This window comes from Zalophus californianus, chromosome 2, assembly GCF_009762305.2.
Source record: "Zalophus californianus isolate mZalCal1 chromosome 2, mZalCal1.pri.v2, whole genome shotgun sequence".
NCBI classification, from domain to species: domain Eukaryota; kingdom Metazoa; phylum Chordata; class Mammalia; order Carnivora; family Otariidae; genus Zalophus; species Zalophus californianus.
Window position 1 is genome coordinate 173,211,190 of NC_045596.1, and position 24,302 is coordinate 173,235,491.

The 24,302-nt window shown below is 39.4% G+C and overlaps 1 protein-coding gene across 3 annotated transcripts in view; it reads right to left on the reverse strand.

Moving 5' to 3' along the window:
- Positions 1-24,302, reverse strand: part of NRG1 (neuregulin 1) — a 1,094,991-nt gene that overhangs the window by 177,665 nt on the left and 893,024 nt on the right. The gene's annotated exons all lie outside the window — the stretch shown is intronic.

The following is a 24,302-nucleotide window of genomic DNA, read 5'->3' on the forward strand; positions in this document are numbered from 1 at the left end:
TAAAGCAGGTTCACATCTCAGATCACAAATTATCTTCGTTGTAGTTCTGTAAATAGGTACAGCAGGCATCATACCCATGTTTTAAATGGGGAAGTTTAATTTCAGAGATGGGTAAGTGACTGACTTGTCCATGGTTATGTTTCTGGAGGGTCAGAGTTAGACTATGCTATCACCAGAGGTGGCCCAAAGAACAAAGAGAATTCATCACTCTTAACAATGTTCCTTTCTTCAAGACATAAATTCTTTGGTGACATCACTTTTTTATTGGATCTACAGCTGCTGTCCTACAGAGAATCAATGACCATTCCAGATGACTACTATGCTCATGTCATATTGCCAGTTTGACTGGATTTAGCTCTTCTATATCTTCTCAACAGAGACTGGAAGTACTTAAGTTGTGCATTAACCTGCAGAATACATTAAATACCTATATACCATTCTTATTTTAAACAAGACTGCTTAAAAGAATATCTATTCTCTACTTAAATATTTATGGATTAAATGTTATAATACCTGAGATTTGCTTCAAAATAAAATGGTGGAGGGGAATGGATAGGCATGAAAATGAAACAAATTTCCCAAGAAGTTAGTTGATCACTGCAGAAATCAAGCAACAGGTACACACGGTGTTTGGTTATACGATTCAATATAATATGCCTGGTTTTGTCATAATAAAAGATTTAGAAAAAAATAAAAGCATAATGAATGGACTTTCCTCTACAGACAACAGTTCACTTAATAATCAACATCACAGAACTTGAGCTCTCAACAACTCTGTTTCCACCGAGTCTTAGAGAAGCCAGCTACAAAGTCCACTTCTGCTTCCCGTCCAGGTATTAACAGAAAATCCCAGAAAACAAACCCACGGCAAATAAGACTGCCCCCTCCCTGATCCAGGGCGTAATTATTCACTGGGTTTGGTGACCAGGACTCCAAGGACAGCAATCAGAGCCATGTTAGACACGAACAGGAAATGAAGTGCCTTTCCTACTCAGGATCTGTTTGTTTTTCTACAATTCTACCCTTACCAAGTAAATCAAAAAAATGTCAGGAATAAGCATAGGAAGGCTCCTATAAATTATAGCAAAAACCATTTGAACGCTGTGATTTCTTAGCAGTGCTCCTAAAATTACACGTCCCCTTTTTATTTATTTGGGGGCTAGGAGATGAGATGCCTGCTTCTCTAAGCAGGCATTTGAGGCGGAGACCCAGTGGCAAAGTAGAAAACTCATTTCAGCTGTTCTTCGCCTTTGATACCTGATGATTTTGTCTGGTTCTTGTTTTCTGACAGCTTGAAAATAAGATTTACTTCTGAACAGATTTTATAGGAGTCTTCTTTTTAGGCTGGGGTTCATGAATCTCTGTTTTAGAGGTTTATTAAAAAGAGACTAAATTCTCTTCTATCTGGAATAGTGTCTGTACAGTCTCATGAATTTGTTAAGATCATCGTCGATTTTGTTCAGTCCAGTGAAGGGTTTTAAAGAAACAAATTTGCTGGAGCTAAAAGGCACCAAAGAAACTGGCTTACGTGTATTAAGAAAAATAAACTGCCTCGTTATTTCACGGATAAACTAAAAGAACTAGTTTGATTTTTTTTGTTTTCATGTAGTTTTACATTTAACTTGGCACATGACCCAAACTCTCAAGGTTTATTCCCTTGCCTCGAAGCAAAATGTTTTCACCGCAGTATTTCAGAAATCCTTAACTCTCAATGAGCACCATATCCCCCTCACCCCCCACTCCACACCATTGCTTATCAATACTGTCTCAAGAGAAATCTGCTAGACTTTGTATTCTTTGGTGTGAATAAACAATTTTTCATCAAATCATTTGCATCTTTTTCCTTTTCTCTCATTCCCTTTCTCTCTCCCACTTCTCCTTCCCCTCCTATATCTTTATCTATCTGTGATTTATTTATTTAGAATCTGGATTTCAAATGTGAGAAAACAATCAGACAAATTCAAATGAAGGGATATCCTGCAAAACAACTGGTCTAAACTTCAGAAGTGCTGATGTCATGAATGATCACAGGAGACCAACTGTGAGAACTGATGGAGATGAAAGGAGATTAAAAGACCCGACAAATGCATGCAATGTGCAGCTATCACTGAATCCTGCATCACAGAAAACTCTCTGAAAGATATTACAGGGACTCGTGGGGAAATCTGAGTCAAGGTATCGTATCAACATGAAATTTCTCAAGTGTGGTCACTGCAATTGCGGTTACGCAGAAGGTCCTTATGCTTCGGTGGTATCTGCTGCGGTATACGGGGTGAAATGTCACGGTGTCTTACAATTAAATTTCAAACAATTCAAGCAAATAAGGGAACACATGCCTACATATGCACATAAACACACACACAGAGAAAGAAAAAAAGAATCTTGGTTTCTTTCTGTGTTCTTGCCTTTTCCTCTGCTCTTGCTGCAGGTTCAACAAAAGGCTCGGGATTTCATTAAGTTTTAAAATCTTGGTTAAGTTTGCAGTCACGCAGGGGATTCTTGGGAATATTTGAGTTTTAATTTACAAATGTATCTCCTCAAACTATAGCTTCCATGTAAATTCTGTGAGTAGGAGGGCACTGAAATCCTCATATGGTTCAACCTCATATCCATGACTTTGGGGCTCCAATCCTCCAAGGTCCTTTGGCGGGAGGAAAACAATCACTCATCTAGCATGTCAATGTTTATTCTTTTCTCTGGCATTTCATATGCACCTCTCTTGTCTTTAAGAGATGATCTGTAATGTAGCTCTGCAGAAACCTTCAGATATAAGGTCTATTCTTAGAGCATCCACTCCTGAAGCTGACTCTGTGTAAAAACATTTCTTCATGTTTGGGCTTCTGGTATATCTTTATTGACAAGCCTGAGTTCTTCCCTCTTGCACACAGTTCCAAGTCCATCAGAAGTGCAGAAGTTCCCAGCTGCTCTAACTTTGCAACCCTTAAAGTTCCCTTGGAAAAACGTCCCTGCTGTATCCTTCAGGGTTAACCATCTACGACGTGAGGATACCCCACTTTTCAGAGAAAACCTCTTTCAAGGAGTTAACTTAAAATCCTCCAGACCATAAATGGAGAAACAAATATGTACACCGCCAACAGAGCCACACAACTGTGTCCTTGATCCATGATATTCTTTGTCAATCAGTGGAACCTTCCACAGAAGTACCATACAAACTTCTTCACTCATTCTTGGTGGAGACCAGATTCAAGTATCCTGGAGACTTGGCAACAACCTCAATTCTTCTCTGTCTCTTCACATAACCACACTAATGGAAGAGCCCTGGATATTTCAGATGCTCCACAAAAGTGCAAACATATTAATATTGAGCACCTGTGATTTGTGCAGTTTTTCTCATCTATCCCTAATGAGATAGTTGAAGAAATTTTATTTTATTAGATTATAAAATAATAACTATATTTTCATGGAAAACATTTTACTATGTATGTTTCCTAGTCAATGGTTTGCTCACATGAAATAATCTCATTTATTTCATTAACAAATATCTACTCCACTGAGTACTTTCTAATACTCAGATATAACTTCATAAGGCCAGGGGTCATTCCTAAACTGGCGGTGGGGGGGGGGGAGCAATGTCTTTCAACAAATCTAAGTACTTAGATTTTAAAACTGCAAAAAAAATTTTTATTTGCCCTTTAGTCTCTAGCTAAGAGTAAATGGTCTATTATTTTAAAAATTGCTTTAAGGCATGAGGTCCCTGGGTGGCTCAGACAGTTAAGCATCTACCTTAGGCTCAGGTCATGATCCCAGTGTCCTGGGATCCAGTCCCACGTCAGCAGGGAGCCTGCTTCTCCTTCTCCCTCTGCCCCTCTCCCTACTTGTGCTCTCTCTCTCTCAAATGAATAAATAAAATCTTTTAAAAAATTGCTTTAAGGCAATGTTGCTAAGTTAATGCTTTGAATGCAGTAAGTGTTCTGAGAATCTAGGACGTGATTTAACTGTATCTGGTCTGCCACCATCCACAATTTCACTTTCGGTATGTTTCTGGAGAGGAGATAGTTCCACACCCTGAAACAATGTAATGATAGAGCAAGTTGCAGGCAGTCTTTGCCAAAATCGATTTCGAACTTGCTTGACATTAATATGAATGTTATCTACACCCTTAGAAATGTATCAACAGAGACAGACAGTAAAGTGCAAAAAAGAGCAGCCTCTAAAAAACAGAAACTCCAAAACCCTCAGAGCAATGCCACATGCTTTACAGGCATTTCTTTTTTATTGGCTTGAAGTGTTTTAAAGACTTTTACAAGATCACAAACACTCTTCTGACTCTAACTCAGTACAAGCCGGTATACTAGGTACATTTAAAAAGTCTATTTTTGCACTTCTATGGGTTTTTTTTCCCCCTTAAGACTTTATTTATTTATTTAGAGATGGGGACGGGGAGGGGCAGGAAAGGGAGAGAGAATCCCAAGCAGCCTCCCCGCTGAGCGCAGAGCCCCACGCGGGACTTGATCCCACGACCCTGAGCTCATTACCTGAGTCGAAACCAAGAGTCAGACGCTTAACCCACTGAGCCACCCGTGCGCCCCTAAACTTCTGTGTTTCTTATTTGATAATGTCACACAGCACAGAAAACAAATTGTGGCAGTAATCCCCAAATCTTTATTTTACGTTCTGACCACACAAAAACTTAAGGCAATATGTTCATTTATTCCAATGATTTGATGTGTGAATAAATGTGCTCCAGGTGAAATAAATGTGTAAAAAGAACTATATTCATCAAAGCGATCCTCCTGTTTTAATCGCCTACCGTGCACGTGTTTTAAAAATCTATTCAGTGCGGCTACTTCGAATATTGTACTGTATTGTTAAGAACAGGAAACAAATTTCAGCATGTGTATGGAACCAAGATATGCTGACAGCGTGTGACACTAGATAAGTTGTTGTTTCTCATCTGTGAAGGATCTGACAATGCTCCTATCATAACTCCCCATGTTGGACTAGTTCATCTGAAGAGCTTCACCACACTGAACAAATTAAACAGGAAACCTGCAAAATATTATCAAACACCAGTGAGCTTGCAGCTGCGATCCCAGAGAAACCTTCCCCTCCGCACAACCTCTTAAAAGCCTGACATCACACACGTGCAGATCACGCGGTGAAAATTGGTTGTTTGTTAATGAAAGCCACACGAATATCATCAATCAGTCCTCTAAAGTAGAAGGATCCCTTTTCTGTAGTCATGTTAAAGGTAAATGAATTACTGAAGAAAGCCTCCAAAATTCCTTTCCTGATCATATTTCTCCCTCATTGGATCATCTTCTGGAGAAGATTATGGTCAGGCACAAAGTGGATAAAGTTTATGCTTTGCCAGCTGTTTTTCTGAGCTGTGCTCACCGACTTAAGCTTAAAAGGGAAAATGCATCTTAACAGGTAACATTTTGTAAATATAGCTGTGTAAAAGGCAGCAAATTCTGGCGGCAACCATATTTCAGAATGCTCCTCGGATTACCACCCCGGCTACTGATGCACGGAGCGGTCTGAAGTCATGGTAAGAACAACCCAACAAGGTCACTATTTGTTGCCACATGAGGGGACTCAGTGTTCACACTGGCCCATGCTCCTGCTGAATCATCCTTCGGATAGACAGTTCCTGACTCCGCTTAACTAGAGTCCCCCGTGAACTAAAATGGGCCTGCTCTTTGTCCCTGTGTACATTCAGCAAAAATATTTGGAGGATGAGATCAAACGTGGGTGCCTTCATTTGAGAGAAAGTAACTATAAAATTCAAGGTTTTATTATAAAGTATTCTCAAGCTGACGCCGTATCATCGGCAGCAAACCAAACCTAACCAGAAAACACAGTAGGAATATGCCTCAAAGTATGGGTAAGATAGCTGAACTCCAGAAATACCATTTTAGCAGGTCAGTGTCCAATTTCTTATATGGTGCAAGGATGTGCATGCACACTACTGAATACCTTTATGAGCACACCGAATGATCCTCGTAACATATGCACGGAACATGTCATTACACAACATAAAACAATAAAATTGGGAGCAACATTTCAACATCTGATATCTAATATTCACAATGGTGGTGTCTCTGCAGCCAAAGTTGGCTTCTTCCTGCTGTTAACTTTGATTGCGTAAACACATCAAGTTTCCGTTGGAGGGGACTTTTATATGTGGATGGGCTCAAAGTTTCACTTCTCACAGTTAACTGTTACAAGTTGAATGAAACAGTATGATTCTTTTAAATGCTCTATTTGAGGGTATGAGCTACAATCAGCCCCATCAAAAGGTAGGCATATTTTAAGGCCCCAGAGAATAATAATCACATTGTATATCTGAATACCATACCCAACAGGCAGCACTGAAAAAAAGCACATGTAAAGAAAGAAGAATTTATCATTTAAGGAATTTATCCCTACCAAATCAAAGGAGATGTAAGAATAGTTATTAGTAGGTGGTCACAGTCCCTATTTGAAGGATTAGGCTATTGGTGGTGGTGGTGGTGACAGTGGGGTGTGTGTGTGTGTGTGTGTGTGTGTGTGTGTATCCATTCTGTTTAGCACTATATTCAAACATCCAAATGTCTAAATTTATTAGATGCAAGACACATAGGATCTTAGGGTCCTCACAAAGCAGAACCTCAAGTGCTTGCTGAAAGAGTAAGTAGAACAAAGAATCTAGAAGATACTGAGAAAGTAGAGACCCAGGTCCAAAAGTTATTCAGAGGCCACGCCTACCTTCTCAAAGGGCTTATTATTTGGGACAGAAGGGCCCCGTGACATTATTTTTTGTTTTAATACATTCCACCAGCTTTGGACTCTTTATACTCTCTGCCATATGATGCCAGAGAAAAAGAAATGTTAATATAACTGGAAAATTGTCAAATAAGTAGTGGTCTCTACGTGGGAATTTTCATGTTCTCCTCTCTTTCTCTTCTCTGGTCATCACTGTTTGAGCGTTCTCTGCTCGAACCCAGCCTCAGTGAGGATGTCGGTCATTGCGACCATGGCCCTTCCTGTGCTACTCAGGGTCCTATATAGGAGTCTCCCCAGAGACCAGATGTTCGCCCACTCCAGCAAGAGGAGCTCACACATTGAAATATTATCTCCTCCACCTTCAGATCACAGTTGATCATCTTCGTTGACTGACGCCAGTCCACAAGGTTTAAGTTTGTCCCCTTAACTAGTAAGTGTGCTCTTTTTTTTTTCAGTCCACACATATCACCACATTTACCATTTCTCTGCAACAGTTTTTGCAAGTGGGTAATTATTTCATTTTACAAGTGAGGATATTGGGGGGAGGAGTTTATACTGGAACTTGAACTTGCTTGATGTCACAAGGCTAACGAGCCGCACACCAGGTTCAACCCAGGACTTTCCTCTCCAGCAAGGGGTGCTTCTGTGTAGCTTAAGGGGAGGACAGTAGACTCAAAATGGGGCAGATTATTCCATTCCATGGCCACTGTGGTAATTTTCTGTTTCTCATAATAAGCTATATAAACCAGATCACCTCTCCACGTATGTCTGTGAGAGATTTACAACACTGCAAAATTCTACGGGGGGAAATAAGTGCAGATTTATTAGGTAAGAGAATTTTTCTGCCTGAAAATTGATACTACGTTTGTTGAAATTAGCAATCTTCCTCTTCTCTACGGTTCTATAGTTCTGTGCCCAGTATTCTGTAAGTTGAGAGCCAAAGATAAAATTGTAAAACTACCATAAGAGTGTTCCCAAAGTCTGAGATGAAGTTAAAATAAGGCCCTCTTAGTACTTTCAACATTAACTGCTTTAGAACAGTAACAGCTAACACTTATTGCATACCTACTATGTGCCAGGCACTGTTCCAAGAACTTTATGCCCACTCTTCTTAAGTTTTATAACCATTCCAGGAGATATGTCTTACTATCGTTATTCCCAATTTACAGATGAGGAGACAGAAACAGAGAGGTAAAGCCACCTCCTACAGTCACACGGCTGGTAATATTGTGGCACCCGTATCTAGACCCCGGAAGTCTGACTCCAGAGCTCCTGCTCTTAACTAATAGGCAATAAACAATTATTTGCTATGTTGGATAGGCTCATAGGTCAACTGTCAAATTTATTATATTGATGTCCTTTTTTTTTAAAGATTTTATTTATTTGACAGAGAGAGACACAGAGAGAGAGGGAACACAAGCAGGGGGAGTGGGAGAGGGAGAAGCAGGCTTCCTGCAGAACAGGGAGCCCGATGCGGGGCTCGATCCCAGGACCCTGAGATCATGACCTGAGCCGAAGGCAGATGCTTAACGGCTGAGCCACCCAGGTGCCCCTACTATATTGATATCTTAATAGTAACCATAGTTTCCTGATTAAATCTGGGATACACTACGTGACAGACCGTTTCTGTACATATTCCCAGGACAAAAAAGTCTGAGAGAGAAAGGAGATATGAAAATGGCTGAATTTTCTAAGCTACTTTGATGATTTATAGAGAAATCAAACAAGACAGAACACCTGAAATTGGTATACCAAAACAGTGTTTTTTGAACTGTGTGACTATCTGTCATCTGCCAAATGCCACACTCTGTCTCGCTCCCAGGTTCACTGAAACTCAATAGCCCCTGTGTGAGCATACAGCAACAAGAGGGTCTTAACAGATTAATGTTGTCCTTTCAAGGTGTAAAGGCACTGCACCGTGACAACGGATGCTGGAGGAAATCACAGCATAGCTGCTGGTGGCTTAAGGCAAGTGTTTGACAGGGCTGCCTAATTAATGCTGTCCCCACAGCTGCCCCCAATTATAGGAGCATCTCACTCAGGGAGAGAACCTAGAAGATGGCCCGCCAGCTTCATTTAAGGCCATCCGTACACAGGGTTGAAATGGATCCATTTCAGTTTGGCCTAACAGATGTGTAGCAACTTTCATTTGACCTAAGTTTATACATTTGATCTTTTCTGTTGTCAAAAAGCAGGGCTTTTTCCTTCATCTGTTGCAGAAATCTGCCATATACCTCCAATACGTCACTTAAAAACGGAGAAATGGAGAAATGTCTAATTACTGCAAATTTGATATTATATTTATTTATTTTCTTATTGGAACGAGGTTTTTCTCTTCTGGTGTGTTTATTGCTTAAGTAAATTTAGCGCATTAGCATGGCCTTGATCCGTTAACATTTATCTTCATAACCATGATTTCCTTGTTCAAACTGAATTACAATCATTTAATTAACTCATATCACTAAAATTCTCTCTCTCTCTTTTTTTTCATTTGAAAGAAGGAAATCATACAGATAGACATTCTAAACCGGATAAAATTCCCAGGTAAGATGAGTTAGCCCTTGATTATAATTAATTTTAAACAGTGACATCTACGTGAAGACTTTTAAGCATGGCATAAAACATATGCATAAAACCTAAAGCATCACTTGGGGGCAAAGCCCTTCACCAATCTACCAATGATGATAGTTCCTCATGATCTAGTTTTCACATGGCCATTTCAAATGTATTCCTTCTGTGAAGAAGAAGAAAAAAAATTTAGCAGCTCTGACCATAAAATAAATGCATCCTTTCAGGATGTCTAAAATCTATTTCTTTGTTATTTAGGCAGGTCAACTTTCCTGGCAACCACACGTTTCTGACTTCTCCTTTTTATTCACAGATAACTTGTTAAACTGGATGACACTGGAAGGTACCATGCCAGGACTGAAAGGAGCCTTCTTGACTCACTGAGGCCCACCAGATCAAAGTTAAATTTCTCTCCACTCTGTTTCCTACAGTTTTAAATAACCAGCCTTGCATCCCTTCTTAAATTGAGCCTAAGTCTGACTTTCTGAGGATCTTTAAAGCTTGGGTCGCTCTTTGCATTTTTAAGCAGTTCCACAGACAACGTAACAATTGAATCCTTATCATTTTGCTTCTTCTACCCCACAGGAAAGACCAGGGAAGGCGATTTTCTTATCTTTAGGTTCCCAGGGTCATGAATTTGGTGAAGAGGTGGAAAATGACCAGAGTCAAATTAAACAGACTGTTCCTAGTAAGAAAATCTGGGCTCCATCACTGATCATCTGAAACAATCTAATTTTGTCACCTATCTCACAGGGCTCCAAGGCGGGGACTCTTTCCTGTACAGAACTCAGAAGTCAAACTGTAAGATTAGAGCCAAAGTAGTCTGGTTTCAGAAAACACACACACATACTCTCTCCCTAAGGAAGACTTAAAATTCATAGTTTCCCTTATTTTACATAAAAAACAAATGCATTAAAGCATGTTTTGAAAATAAAAGTGAGCTGCTTCCCACACATTCTGAGATAATCCTTTGGTGCCTAAACTGCAATAACATTTTCCCAGCACTGAGATTCACAAACATTACACAAAAGAAGCGTAAATGAAGCTTACTTAGCATGTCAACATGTAGCTTTCCTTTCCTCCATAGGGACTGGCACGCCACTAGAAATACCTTTCCTTTTGTTTGTTTTTCTTTAGAAAGATGTTTAATTAGATTCTCTGCTAATAGTTCCTAGTCCCTGAATTTAAATCCCTAACTCCGTGCAAAACGCCCTGCACTTCTCTCTCCAGCTTTCGAGAATCTTTATTAACGATAAGAATGGGCAGTCAGCAAACCTGGGATCCAGCGCTTGTTTGGTCTGTGGGATTAGGGAGTCATATAATGACTCCGAACCTCAATAATCTTATGCATAAAAGCAGGGCGGGGGAGCAGCCTCGGCCTTATCTATTTCACACAGTTGTGAAAATCTAATTAAAAAATGATAGCGAAAACATCTTGCATCTTGAAAAAAAATGAGTTATCATGAATAGTGCCAATCTGACTGCCATTATCTAGAAATCATCTGAAAAGTCAGCAAATATTAGGTCTTATAAATGCAGAAGGTACAACATTACATAATTAACATCTAAAAACTGCATATAGCTTTGGTCATTCCTCAAGACCCACCCTCTCCCCCCCCAAAAAAAAGGCAGCTGGAAGCCATCAAGAGGGGTCACTGAAACGTTCAAAGGGAAGGGCTGCCAGTATATAGAAATAGACTAAACATCATAGAATCCTCAAGAATGACAGAGGAAGGCCAAGGGAGGAAAGCCATGGGTCCTTAAAGTCATCAAAATTTTACATTCATAGAACCTTTGAAGCATGAAGCAAGTCGTTTTAGGACAGAAAAAGGAAATGAACCTTTTTTTGCCCAATAAGAAGTAGGATTTGGAAAATGCTTATTCTGGGAGTCTGTAGGGAAAAGGCCTGAAGAAGCAGCACGCAGGAGGAAAGGGTGCGCTTTGTAGTCGGGCAGCCCAGCTTCCAACTCCAACCTGACAGCTCCCTGGCCCTGGGTGGGAGCTAGCCCCTCACCTACAAGGCAGGTTTGCCTCACATAGGATGGAGGGAGAGACCCAGGGCACCACACCATGCACTTTGAACAGGACAGATTCGTAAGGAATTAATTATATTCATGGATGGAACTAAAACAGAGAGAACTCATGGTTAGGTCATTAAAACTGCCTTCATAGAACACAACTTTCACCATCTGTGACCTACTCTGGGCAGAGTCTGAGGGCGTTCCTTGTACACCTAGCATTTAGCCTACTGTTTACAAAGCACTTCCATACATGATCTCATCTCAGCACGAAAAAGGGTACTCAAGATGGTGAAATGTGAATAACGCTGGTAGTTAGGCAATAGTATTATACCAATGTTAATTTTTAGTTTTGATCAATATACCAAAGGAATGGGACACTGGATGAGGGGCGTATGGGAACTCTGTCCTATCTTTGCAACTCCTCCATATAGCTAAATTATTCCCCCCAACACACTCCAGATGGCTTGCCCAGTTTATGTATTTTTTGAATAATAAGTTAAGTGTCCCTCTTCTGTGTTCCCATAAAGCCATTACTATTCCTTTTAATACAGTGCACTTTATAAGTGTTTGTTTCACCAAGGAGACAGAAGGCTCCTTTAAGGCAGGGGCTTTTTTTTTTTTTTTCTTTAATTCATCTGTTATCCTAGTAACCAGAACAGTGCTCAACAGTATTTGCTGAATAAAGAAATAAAGTAAATCTGTGATTCAAATACTCCATATCAAATGAGCCCCTAGGTTCTAATACACAAGATTTATGTAAAAACACTGGCTTCATCAAGGTTATCACCACCTTTCTTACTCATATTATATTAACCAATTATATGGTCTCTTTTCAACCAAACACATTAGAATTATTGTGTATTGAATACCTTCTTCTGGAATACAGATAATATCCAGATCCTGGCTCCTTCATAGATAATTGGCTTTATCCTCTTAGATACTTCTTGATTTCCATTTGTGTGACAAATGTTAGTGTGTCTATTAAATAGATACCACTGTTTTAAATGATACAGACCTGAATAAGAAAAACAAGATCACTACCCTCCTGGAGCTTACAGCCTGGGGTGGGGGGCAGGAAGAGGAAGAACCTGTTAACCAATTAGGTGGTAGCATGATTTGTGAAATAAATTCTTTATCTTTGCAATCTAGGAAAGCTAAAAATTGCTGAGGTAGCTATATTGTTTCCACGCAGTCATGCAATATATAGCCTTTTCTATTCAAATTAAGACTCTGAGAATTGATCGCTAAATCTATATACAACAAACTGGTATTAATCAGCCAAACATTGCTCAATGGGTAAAATGGCATTTTGAAAACTTATATCCATCTGTTACAGATTACTTTCCTTATTAAAACAACTATCTATTAGGTAGGCTTTCTCCGCATAAATCATATTCGCAATACTTCATTACACCATGTTATATACTCTTTACCACTTTAGTACTAAATATAAGTCATGAAGTAGCTGGTGAAAAGCCTGAGTCAGACAGACCTAAATTCAAATGGTACTCTGCCATATGCTGGTTGTGCAATCTTTGGTAAATTAGCAAAATTCTCTAGGCCTCAGTCTCCTAAAATGTAAAATGAGATTAAATAGGGCTTCATAGGGCTATGAAAAGGATGGAACAAGATGATGCAATAATGTACTTAGCAGTCTGTGTGTGTCACATGGCAAGTGTGCGACAATATGGGTGCTATTCTTATTAAATCATTATTTAGGTCCTTGTTTAGTTGTGGCAGTTTATTAAGCTTTCTAAATTAACATAAAGTTTTTAAAATTACTGCCCACTTAGAGCTGAGACCAAGGAAAGCAAATTCATTCCTATCCTGGACAAAATAATGACTTCCAAAGATGACTCTATTCTATTCCCTAGAACCTGTGAATATGTTGCCTTTCATGGCCAAAGGGACTTTGCAGGCGGGATTAAGATAAGAACCTTGAAACGGGAGATTATGGTGTATTACCCAGTGCACCCAACATAATCATGTGAATCCTTAACAGCAGGTAATTTTTCCCTGCTGTAGTCAAAGAATGGCCAGGGATGGAATGTTGCTGGCTTTAAAGTCAGAAGCTCCTCCCCCTCCCATGCAAAGAATATAGGCAGCCTCTGGAAGTTGGAAAAGCCAAGGAAATGGATTCCCTTCTAGAGCTTCCAGAAGGAAATGCAGCCCTGCCAACACCACGACTTTAGCCCAGTGCAACCCGTCTCCGAATTCTACCCTACAGAACTCTTAAGATAATAAATGTGTGGCCTCTACATTCATGGTAATTAGTTATAGCAGCAGTAGAAAACTATTACAGTCCCCAAAGAGAAATCAATTGTGTTAATTTTCCAATATTAAGAACTGTGGAACTCTCTATCTCATGAAATGGTATATAGAAACTAATTTACAAAAACAGGTACACCAGGGTGAGTAGAGCCCAGCTATGCACCATTTCACCCTTAATATTCTCCTATTCAGGGTCCAAGAGAAAGCTCCATATTAAAGGAATCAGAGGCCGCAAGGCACAGAGACTGAAACAGAGACTAAAAACCATCAGGAGTTCAAGAACTCAAGTCCAGCCCCAGAGACTGACTCCAACCAGTGGTGGCCCCATCAACCATTCTCTCTCTCTGGCCTCTGTTCCCTGTTCATAAAATGAAGAGGTTGGGTAATCTTGCAGTACTGTTAAGCTCCAAAGTGAGTCAGGGAGATCCTTTTTTCTCCTTTTTGTACACTGTGTTTTAAGAATTTATAAGCAGAGAGTCATTGACCAAATTTTTAGATTTAAACATGTTTTATGATTACTAGCATCCCAATGACAATAGCATTCAAAAACAGAAAAGACAGGCCTTTTACACAATTTTCCAAGGCTTTCAAAAACCCAAATCTAAAAATTGGAAGAAATGTGCTTAAATCTGAGAGTTAAGGTAACAAAATAAAAATTTCTCCTGACTTCACTATTTAAGTAGCAACAGTTTTCTTCTTGATTTCTAGAAAATGTAATCATTTAGGCATTTTAATGAATAAAAATTTAAACAAAATCCTTAAAATAAGACTTTAGGGATTAACATCACATTCACTTCGGGGCTGATGTCTGATGAAATCCATTACTTGGAAATCATGTATCTTAGTCCAAGACCCAGTTTCTGTTTCTATTTTTTTTTTAAGATTTTACTTACTTATTTGAGAGAGAGAGAATGATAGATAGAGAGCACAAGAGGGAAGAGGGTCAGGGGGAGAAGCAGACTCCCCGCTGAGCAGGGAGCCCGATGCGGGACTTGATCTCGGGACTCCAGGATCATGACCTGAGCTGAAGGCAGTCGCTTAACCGACTGAGCCAGCCAGGCGCCCAAGACCCAATTTCTGTTTCTAAAGAAAGCTATTTCTTGCATAACCTTAGTATACCTCAAATATCTTAGATAACACCAGGGCATATTGTGGGATGGGACAAAAAACATGCAGCAAACCTAACTATAAAAGGGGAAAGATCACCCTAAAACAAGTTTTAAATTACAGAAATATGACTCTTAAGAACCTAACCTAGATCAAGCTTCTAGACGGGTCACGAAGGCTCTTCCTAAGTAACTGTATTATCAGCATTTTCTGCAATAAATCCATCAGCAATGCAGTGGACCTCTTTGATTTAATCATTAGAAAGTAGCTGTGAGGACTCAAACTTTAAGAATATTACCAAGATGGAAACCTAAATAAATAAATAAATAAATAGAGGAAGCAAAATTTCTATAGTGGTTCTGCTACAGCCATGTGTTAATGTAGTAAGGAGCTCCTAAGTAAGGGCACGATATCAGGACACTAATGATTTGAAGCACTAAGGGACAAGTTTTCTTCTTTTTTTAAGGGACAAGACAGCCTGAGTAATACATGAAAATCTCATGAAAAAAAAAAGCTGATATTCTACAGACGTGCATTGAAAGTTATGGCCAGTTTAGTGGCTTCAAGAACTGCTACATTTTCCATTCTGCAAAGCTATCTGGAGAAGATGATGGTACAGATGAAAAAGCTTCAAAAATATTTCCCCGTTTTTGTAAGAAGTGCTAGAATGATGGCATGTGCCGATCTTTAAAAAAATTGATGAATAGGTTAATACTGATCTCTGCTAGAAGAGAATGCTCAAGGACCAAGGTTTGCAAAACAGGGACCAGTCTCAGGTTTAAGGGTGAGTTGTGGAGAACAAATATTCTTGGAGCTTTCACAGTGCTACAGTTTTTCATAGGGACCATTATTATTCTTGTTGAGGTTCTACTTCCAGCTCCATAAGTTTTCCCTCTTCACCTAGCCCTACTTTTTCTAGAAGCCCCATTATTTTTAATGTGTATTTTGCTAAATACGGTTTTGTTTTTGTTTTTTTTCCAGGAATGCAAACATAGAGTCACAGCAGAAATAATCTGCAAACAGAACAGGGATCTGTCAATGGTCCTGCAGGCTCCCAGCCCCAGGCCAGAGGTTCTCAAAGCTTGTATACATATAAGTCACTGGGGCGAGTTTACCAAAATGAACATGAAATAGTCACAGACCTTATTAAAGACTCTGAATCACTAGAGTCACAGACAAGCCTATACATGTGCTTTTCCAAAAAGCATCCCAGATGATTCTGATACAGGGGGTCTCGGCACAACATTTTCAGAAATATTACAAATGCTCTTGGGGTGCCCTTCCCTCCAAAAGTTGTTCAGGATTTACAAAATGTTAATGCCCACTCCACTGAATCTTTCCAGTAAATAAATATATACATAAATATGTATAAATAAATAAGTAAATAAATATATGTATGTATATTTGAGTGCTTACAGTGCTAGGTAAATTAAAGAGAAATAAAATTTAATTTCTTTTTGGGAAAATCAGAAATCTCACAAGAAAGAGACATATGTAAATTATAAGAATTTTTACATTCTTATGAGAAGTGCTATAATGGGTGGCATCTGCTTTGTTACCTACACGGTTTTGAATTCTAACCCTTCGTATCCAAAATATTATAGTTAGCTAGGAGGCAGTGCTGAGTCTAAAAAAAATACCTTTTTGAAAAAAGAAGGAAGAAAAGAAGATAATCAGATATTCCAAAAAATTTCTCCTGAACTAGACACCTGCATAACACATCTTCATGTGTTATGACAGGCACACTGTTCTCTATGCAAGGGCACAGTAATTTCATAATATTTAAACAACTCATCTAAAGTATAGTGCATTAATCAAGAACAAATTTATCTTGGAGAGTTCACAGGGAGGTTGCTTAGAAATACTTTCCCCCTAATCCCTGAAGCTATATAAGAGAAAGAACTTTAAATCTGTGCTTCGTCTAAGATGAGTATATGTCACCCCCCAGATTTGATGGCTAGATCTACAAGTGGTACTTGAAAACTGTAAAAAGTATAAGAACTTCTCATCCTTAGACCTAGTTTCACCTTCAGTGGAGCAATCAAGCCCTACCTCATGTCACCATTTAATCTTTACAAGAACACTTTACCTCTAAATCTTTTCCCACGTTCTACTTCTCTGCTAGGCAACCATGAGCATTAATACTTGTGTGGATATAAGTATCTTTCCTTTGAGATTTAGACCTTTTTTGGTGTTGCTTATTTTGAAAAATGGAACAAACAGCCATTCAGGTGAGCAAATCTAAAATTTAAATTTCTCGTCTACTCATGACCTATATGCAGTCCCCAAAAAAATTCACCTCGATTTTACTACCACCCCACCCCCACCTCATCCCCAAGCCTTCCTGGAAGGGAAATTCTGAAGTAGAAATTGGGCAATAAGCAGAACCAATGAACTAGAAACTAGGGAACGATAAAGCAATCACCAAAGTAGGGAAGAGGGGAAAGCAGCAGCAGGCTAACCACAAGGGCCATTAAGCACCAACTGAAGTAAAACACTCATCCTAGAAAAGGGGAAGTGGCCAGAAAAGAACGGTCTTTGTGAAGGATGACACTGTCCATTACAGATGTTGATGCCAGAGAGGCAGGTCCTACCAGTATGGACACTCAAGACAAAGATCGATTGTAAACATGGGAAAGGATTAGACGTTGGAGTGAGAAGAAGCAGGAATCCTGGGTGAGGACCCAGGAAAAGGATTTATAATCTGCTACATAGCTTTATTCTACATTCGGCTGTAGATCTGTAGGCTCATGGCTGTTCCTCAAAGGCCTTTTGAAGGCCTGATGAAAACGCTCTGAGAACACAGATTTTTCGTAAAAAGAAAGAACTGAACTGGTGAACATACGCAATGCCAGCTAAGGAAAACTAGAGTAAGAACTGTTACGGCAGCAGCAAGAACATAAATTTTATGCAGGATACTGAGAGGATAGTAACTCTTCAAGGGATATTGTAGAGCAGAGGGAGGAAAAATAACGGCCCTCGGGCCAAACCCGGCCCACCATCTGTTTTTATAAGTAAAGTTTTATTGGAACACAGTCATATTCATTTGTTTATGAATTGTCTACGGTTACTTTCATGTTGAACTGCAGAGTTGACTCTTTACAGAAATGTCTGCAGACTCCTGCTACAGAGCATCAACACATCATCATAAAGTATCTACAGATTTTCATCTAGTAATTAGAATTGGATGGTTTTGCAAGGACAGATTGCAGAATGGGAATAAGTCATGTAGAATCTGTATTTTGAGGTCTAAGAATGAACTGAGTATACAGAGTAGAATGTCCAAAATATTATCTGTGAATGAAAAGGCAACTAGCTCCCCATCCAGACAAGCAGAGGAGGCTATGACATGCCTCTGATGAATGCTAACATTACCTAGTTCGGGCAAAAAATATAGATATATATTTTCTATACAGGATCTTATCTATATAGGACATACAGATACGAAAAGGCTGGTGGGAAGATCAACCCCAAGGTAAGAAAACAAAATTTGTTATGAGTTTGTGAATTCATACTTGATTTGCTCTATGTTTTTTGGTGTGTATAATTTTAGCTGATGATGAGTTCCTACCTAGAAAAAGAGGAGGGCTGATTCATGGAAACCCTAACTGATAGAAAGCCCCGGGTGAGGGTGGTTATCAGAAAAAAGAAATGAGGCCTATGGAATAAAACAAAACAAAGCAAAACAAAACAAAACAAAACATAATCATGAAATGCCTCACCCATCTGGAACCTGAACAACAGCATCACCCGACAGAGGAAGATTCTGATATTACTGGATTAGTAATTTATAAAGTCTTCTATCCTTTTAAATGGCATTCAGGAAAGGTGGATGGCAGACAGGCCCCTAATGGCTGACAATGATTTTCAACCATAGTCGAGACGACTGGGATGAGATGTAAATTAAGTGGGAAGAATGCACTGTTGTGAAGCAGGAACTATTTCAGGATTGTAACTGTGACAATGGATTATTATTTTATTTTATTTATTTTTTTAAAGATTTTATTTATTTATTTGAGAGAGAGAGAGAGAGAATGAGAGACAGAGACCACAAGAGGGAAGAGGGTCAGAGGGAGAAGCAGGCTCCCCGCTGAGCAGGGAGCCCGATGTGGGACTCGATCCCGGGACTCCAGGATCATGACCCGAGCCGAAGGCAGTCGCTCAACCAACTGAGCCACCCAGGCGCCCTGGATTATTATTTTAGACAGAATGAACTTCCGGCCTAATGAATCAAAGCTGGGCAGGAACAATATTAGGAGACAATTAATTCTGTACCTTGTTATGCTATATGGGAGAGAGATTTTGTCCAATTTGTTCCTGGAAGGCTCTGTGATGATTTACATTGTTTACAAAATCATGCTCAGTTTTCTTAATGGGGATTAGCAGGAAAAAGGTAAGTGACTTTAAAACCAAAAATTGAGAGAAGTTGAGGAGAATACATTTTAGAAGGACTCAGGAAGTGCGACACATGTAAATATTTCTAAAATGTGTTGCAATTGTTTCTTTAAAAGGGGAAATGAGAATTATAGAAGTCAACTGGAATGAAATACTTTAAGAAGTCAGAAGACAAATTTTCAAATTCAGGCAACATAAGAATACAGAGAAGATAGAAGATAAAAATGAACATAAAGAAAAAGGGTTAGTAATGAGTTGCATATAAAAATTGCATGGAGTTTGGAATCAAATAGGTGAGGGACTGAATTCCAGCTTAGTATCCTTTTTTATGGCCACCTGTATATTTGTGATTTTTAAAAAGACATATATGGTTACTGCATATGTATAATTATACAGCTGTGAGTTGTATTACTAGATTGTATTACTATAGAATTTATTTCTACTGTTAAGTAGAGTAACTTTCGAGTAACTCTGCTGGCTTGAGTGAAAGCAAAGGAATCTAAGACTCTTTCACAAAGGCTGGACAGAGTAGGTGGGGAGACACCGGAGGCAGGACCCAAGCAAGAAGAAGACACAATCAAAACCTTGAAGATAGAACTTGACAGTCTACACCTCCTCACCCCTGCTATAAAATCATGATGGCATTGACAACTTGGATAGAAGGCGGACCTTAAGGGTAGGGATGGTACACAGCAAAATGAATTTATAGGCATCTTCAACTGTAAAGTAACCAAGATCCTGAAATACTTCTGATGAGTAAGGGATGCTAATTAGAAATCAGTAATAGAGCCCAGCATCCATTATTATTACTAATAGATGCCACTGTTGTATCTTTAATTAGGAGCACTGTCTTTATTGTTTTATTATCTACAAAAATATTTAGAAAGTCTATGACAAGTTCACTCCTACCTCCTACCTTCAGTCCTCTTGGACCTAACTTACCCACCCCAGGTTTCTCCAGTACCTAACCAGACATGGGCCACATGTACATCTATATGTGAAATGCCCACGCATTCACTTATAAATTATATTCTTCTCTCATACTCAATAAGCAATAACAAAAGTCCTTCTTAGGGATTTGGCTCAAAGATTAACTTTCCAGGTATGACGAATTCAATGCACATTGATATCAATCACATGCACTCCTGTCCATTACCAATACCTTATAATACATAATTAGCATAACTACCTTATCATTGATTACTGAATGATCCAAAATCATCAATAATTCAATTATGTATGTGATCTTAAAGAAAGCTTTCTTTCAAAATAAGGGTTGATTAGCCAGGGCTTTTGGACTAATTCTTAAGGTAACTGAAAAATAATGAGCAATGATGTTGTATTTGAAAATATTCTGGTTGAGATGTATTCAATCTTAAAATGCTTAACAGACTAGAATAAAAACAAACATATAGAAATCCCTCTGTAAGTTTTTTCTGATGAGCTGAATGAAGTTCAAGGAGTGGATAACAAAAAAAAGTTTAAAGGCAAGGCCTACTCTTCTTGGAGTTTATGTAGAAAACTAAGGGTTTTGTTAAAGAGCACTCCACAGCATCATTAGAACATAAATCACTGACTCTGCACAGGTAAGAATCCTGTCTATCCCATTCATTGTTCATTTCCAGCACACAGCATAATGCAAGGGACATATTAAGTGCTTAATAATTATTTGTTGCACAAAGCAACGCACAAACTTCCTGTAATAAACCAGTGATTTGACACAAGCTTGTCCTCATGATGATTTATGAAAAAAAAAGTCAAAAAATGCACCTGAAAACTATACTATCAAAGAGTAAATGAGAAAAGGAAGGGTAAGTGCTTTATTGGCAATAATGACAGTTTTGATACAATTTTTCTGACAGACACTGAACATGATGAGTCTTCTGCAAAAGGTTTTCCTTTTTAAAGGGGAAAACAGAAAATAAAACAAATAATAAGATTATCGTTTCCTACTGAGGCACTCTTGACTCGCTATCCCTTTAACGACAGTATTGCTAAAGTACATGCGTTGTGAAAAACACACACATGCACGCATGCACGCGCACACATATGCACATACACACTTAAAGCACATCTTGGTCTTTATGCATAATTTTATTACCTCTGTAGGGTACTGAAAAAGGCTTGGCTTTTTTTCCTTGTCAAGAATTTTCATCTCTGACTCTGGGTCACATAGCTCTTGGATGGATTACTCATGTGCATATTTATCTTTTTTTTTTTTTTTTTAATTCCCCGTACTAACAAGACATCGCCTGCACGTGACAATTTGTTTGGACCCATTTGATGAAACAACATAATCATAGCAGTCTCTAGACATGGGTGTTATTTTCCAAAAACTCTTCTGACTTACTCAGTCATGCAAACTTTTATATTGAACATGGTTTCCGTAAGCAGGATCCCTAAGCATCAGAATCACCCGAAGGGCTTGTTAAAAATACAGATTTCTAGCCCCCACCCCAGGAGTTTCTGATTCAGGAGGTCTGGAGTGAGGCCAGAGGATCTGCATTGCCATCAAGTTTCCAGGTGATGCCACTGCGGCTCGGCAGACCGCACTGGGTCTTCTACATCCAGAGAGAGAACAACAACAGCGTGGGCGCCTGGGTGGCTCAGTCAGTTAAGCATCTCACTTCAGCTCAGGTCATGATCCCAGGGTCCTGGGATCAAGCCCCGCATCGGGCTCCCTGCTTCTCTCTCTGCCTCTGCCCCTCCCCCCCACCACGCTCTCTCTCTCTCTCTCTCTCTCAAAATAAATAAAATCTCAAAAAAGAAAAAAGAAAAAAACTGATACTAAAAATATATAAGATTACTAACAGAATAATGACAGCTAGTCTTCACTTCCTAAAACTATAGAAGAGTGAGGATAATGCCTAAAGACTGAAGGCTATTCCTCTGACAAAAACTCAGACATAAATGCCCAGGCCAAGAATTCTATTTGACCTAAATTTCCTTACCAGGAGAAATCTTGCATTCTGCAGATCGAGAGGGGCTTTTCAGACGACCTTTATGTAGATCTTACTTTGAATATATTACTGGCATATGAACAAGAGGTGATAAATGGCAACAGATTGGACCGCAATTGTCAGGGCTAACTTCTAGGGAGAAGATGCGGGCTGTGGATTCCACAAAGTAGCCATCACTTAGATACTCTCATTCTTTCAACATTTATGGGGAGCCTTGCGCATGCTGATACTGTGTTTGGATACTTAAAGATCTCATCAGGAAGAGGGAGGAGGGAATACATTTTTCAAAAACTTACAATAAGCCAAACGCATCATGATAGAGGCATAGAGGAGAGGGCGCCATGGAAGCTCAAGAGAAGACAGAACTGTGCAGAAATCTAGAGAGGTTCTGAAGGGAAGGGACATCCGTTGAATTTTAAGAAAAAGGAAGAACCAGAGAGGTAGAGTGGGAGGAGGACCTTCCAGGCAGAGGCAGCCGCATGATCACAGGCACAGAACTATGAGCCCACACTGCTGCTGGAGGCACAGCGAGGGCCATGTGGCTGGAGCACAAGTGTGTGGTTGGAGGGAAAGAGGAACAGGGGAAAAGCCGGAAAATGCCTGGGGGACAATCATGATTTGAGGGGCCCTGCAGTGCCACCCTTAAAAAGGTGAACTTCAATCTGGAGGTAAAGGGACATGAGAATGATTTTAAAGCAAAGGACTGTCATGGTCCAATTCGACTTTTAAACAGTTAACTCTCCCAGCAGCAGAGAACAAACTCGATGTGAGGATGGGACAGAAGGAAATGCTGGAGGGAATGAGCCAATTTTTAATAAGCCAAGCAAGCACCACGTTAGAAGCAGTGAGGCGGAAGAGCAGAGGTCTTCCTTGAAAAGTGTTTTGGAGGTGTCATGGAGAGGACTTGGTCCACAAGCCGTCTCAGGGGGTGTGGTAGCAGGAAGAACTGGAGGTCACTTCTCTTTACAACTCCAGCTTTATCCACGTAGTCTACTCAACTAGGCAATCCATCGTTAGGTTTGATATTTACTGAGCTCTAATTATATAAAAGGCACAGGCTTAAATAAGTACAGTTGTGTAAGACACACTCTCTGTTAATTTCACTCTAACTTGTAAGCAGGCTTTTGTCCAGAGAGAAATACATTCCCAGAAAAAAAACTCTCTGAAAGACTGGAAGCTGCCCCAACAGGGCATTCTCCAGAGACGATTACAAAGTTTAGCAAAGCATATCCTCCCTTGATTTTGTGTCTGGGCAGGGGTAAGGAGAAACTGAAGGATGGCAACAATGGGAAAGACCTAGATGGCAGTCACGGGGCACTTGCAGAAACCCCCAAATGCAACAATTACATGTCAAAGAAAGATAACTATCCTCTAGTAATCAAGGTAAAGAATGGTTCTTAACCCCTATATGGATTAAGAATTGCTTCCTCCTACGCACTACATGAAGTTAATACCTAGACTGAGCTTCAACCAACTTTGCCAGGCAGGAGAAATTTCAAAAAGTAACCCTTGAAAATTCTATAGCACTGACTTAAGAAAAAATAAGCAAAAGTCATAAGGAAACACCTGTCTTAAATGGCCCTGTCAATTACCCTTCATCTCTTTTCGATCCTGACTTACAAAGTCCCAAACCATCATTCCAACCGTCAGAAGCATCTCATATGAAATGTCTCGTGGTGCTTGAACTTCTATATGTAGTACTTGGACCTATTTCTAAAGCATCGTTCTATCACTTGTCGTTTGGTAATGCTTGCAATTTCTTAAATAAGCATCATGATTTCAAACTTCTTCATCTCAAATTTAACTTAGAACTTATGGATATGCCAATGCAAAGTGCAAATTCTGCAGCATAAAGCATAAAAAGCTCAAAGAGGTTCATCTGAGTTAGCATTCTCTTGAAGACAAAAGTGTTAACAGCTCACTTGGAGGAAAGTTAAACTATTGAAACAAGCACTGGAAATTTATGGCATATTTTAACCAGGCAGGAGCAACTAACTGTCAAGAGAGAATAGGCTCTGCTACAAATAGGTGATTCTCAAGCAGTTAGTGACCAATCCTTTACCCACCCTTCATATCCTAAAACACATTATTGTGTGCATTAATACTTCGGCATTAAGAATAATGGAAACACCTGGAGCTGATTTTCACACTACTCCGCTAGTCCAGGGTATAGTCCAAAGCTCGTCAGGCTAAATCTCACCCTTGACCTGCCAAATATGATTACCAGAATCCAGTCACTTCCCCGCGTCCT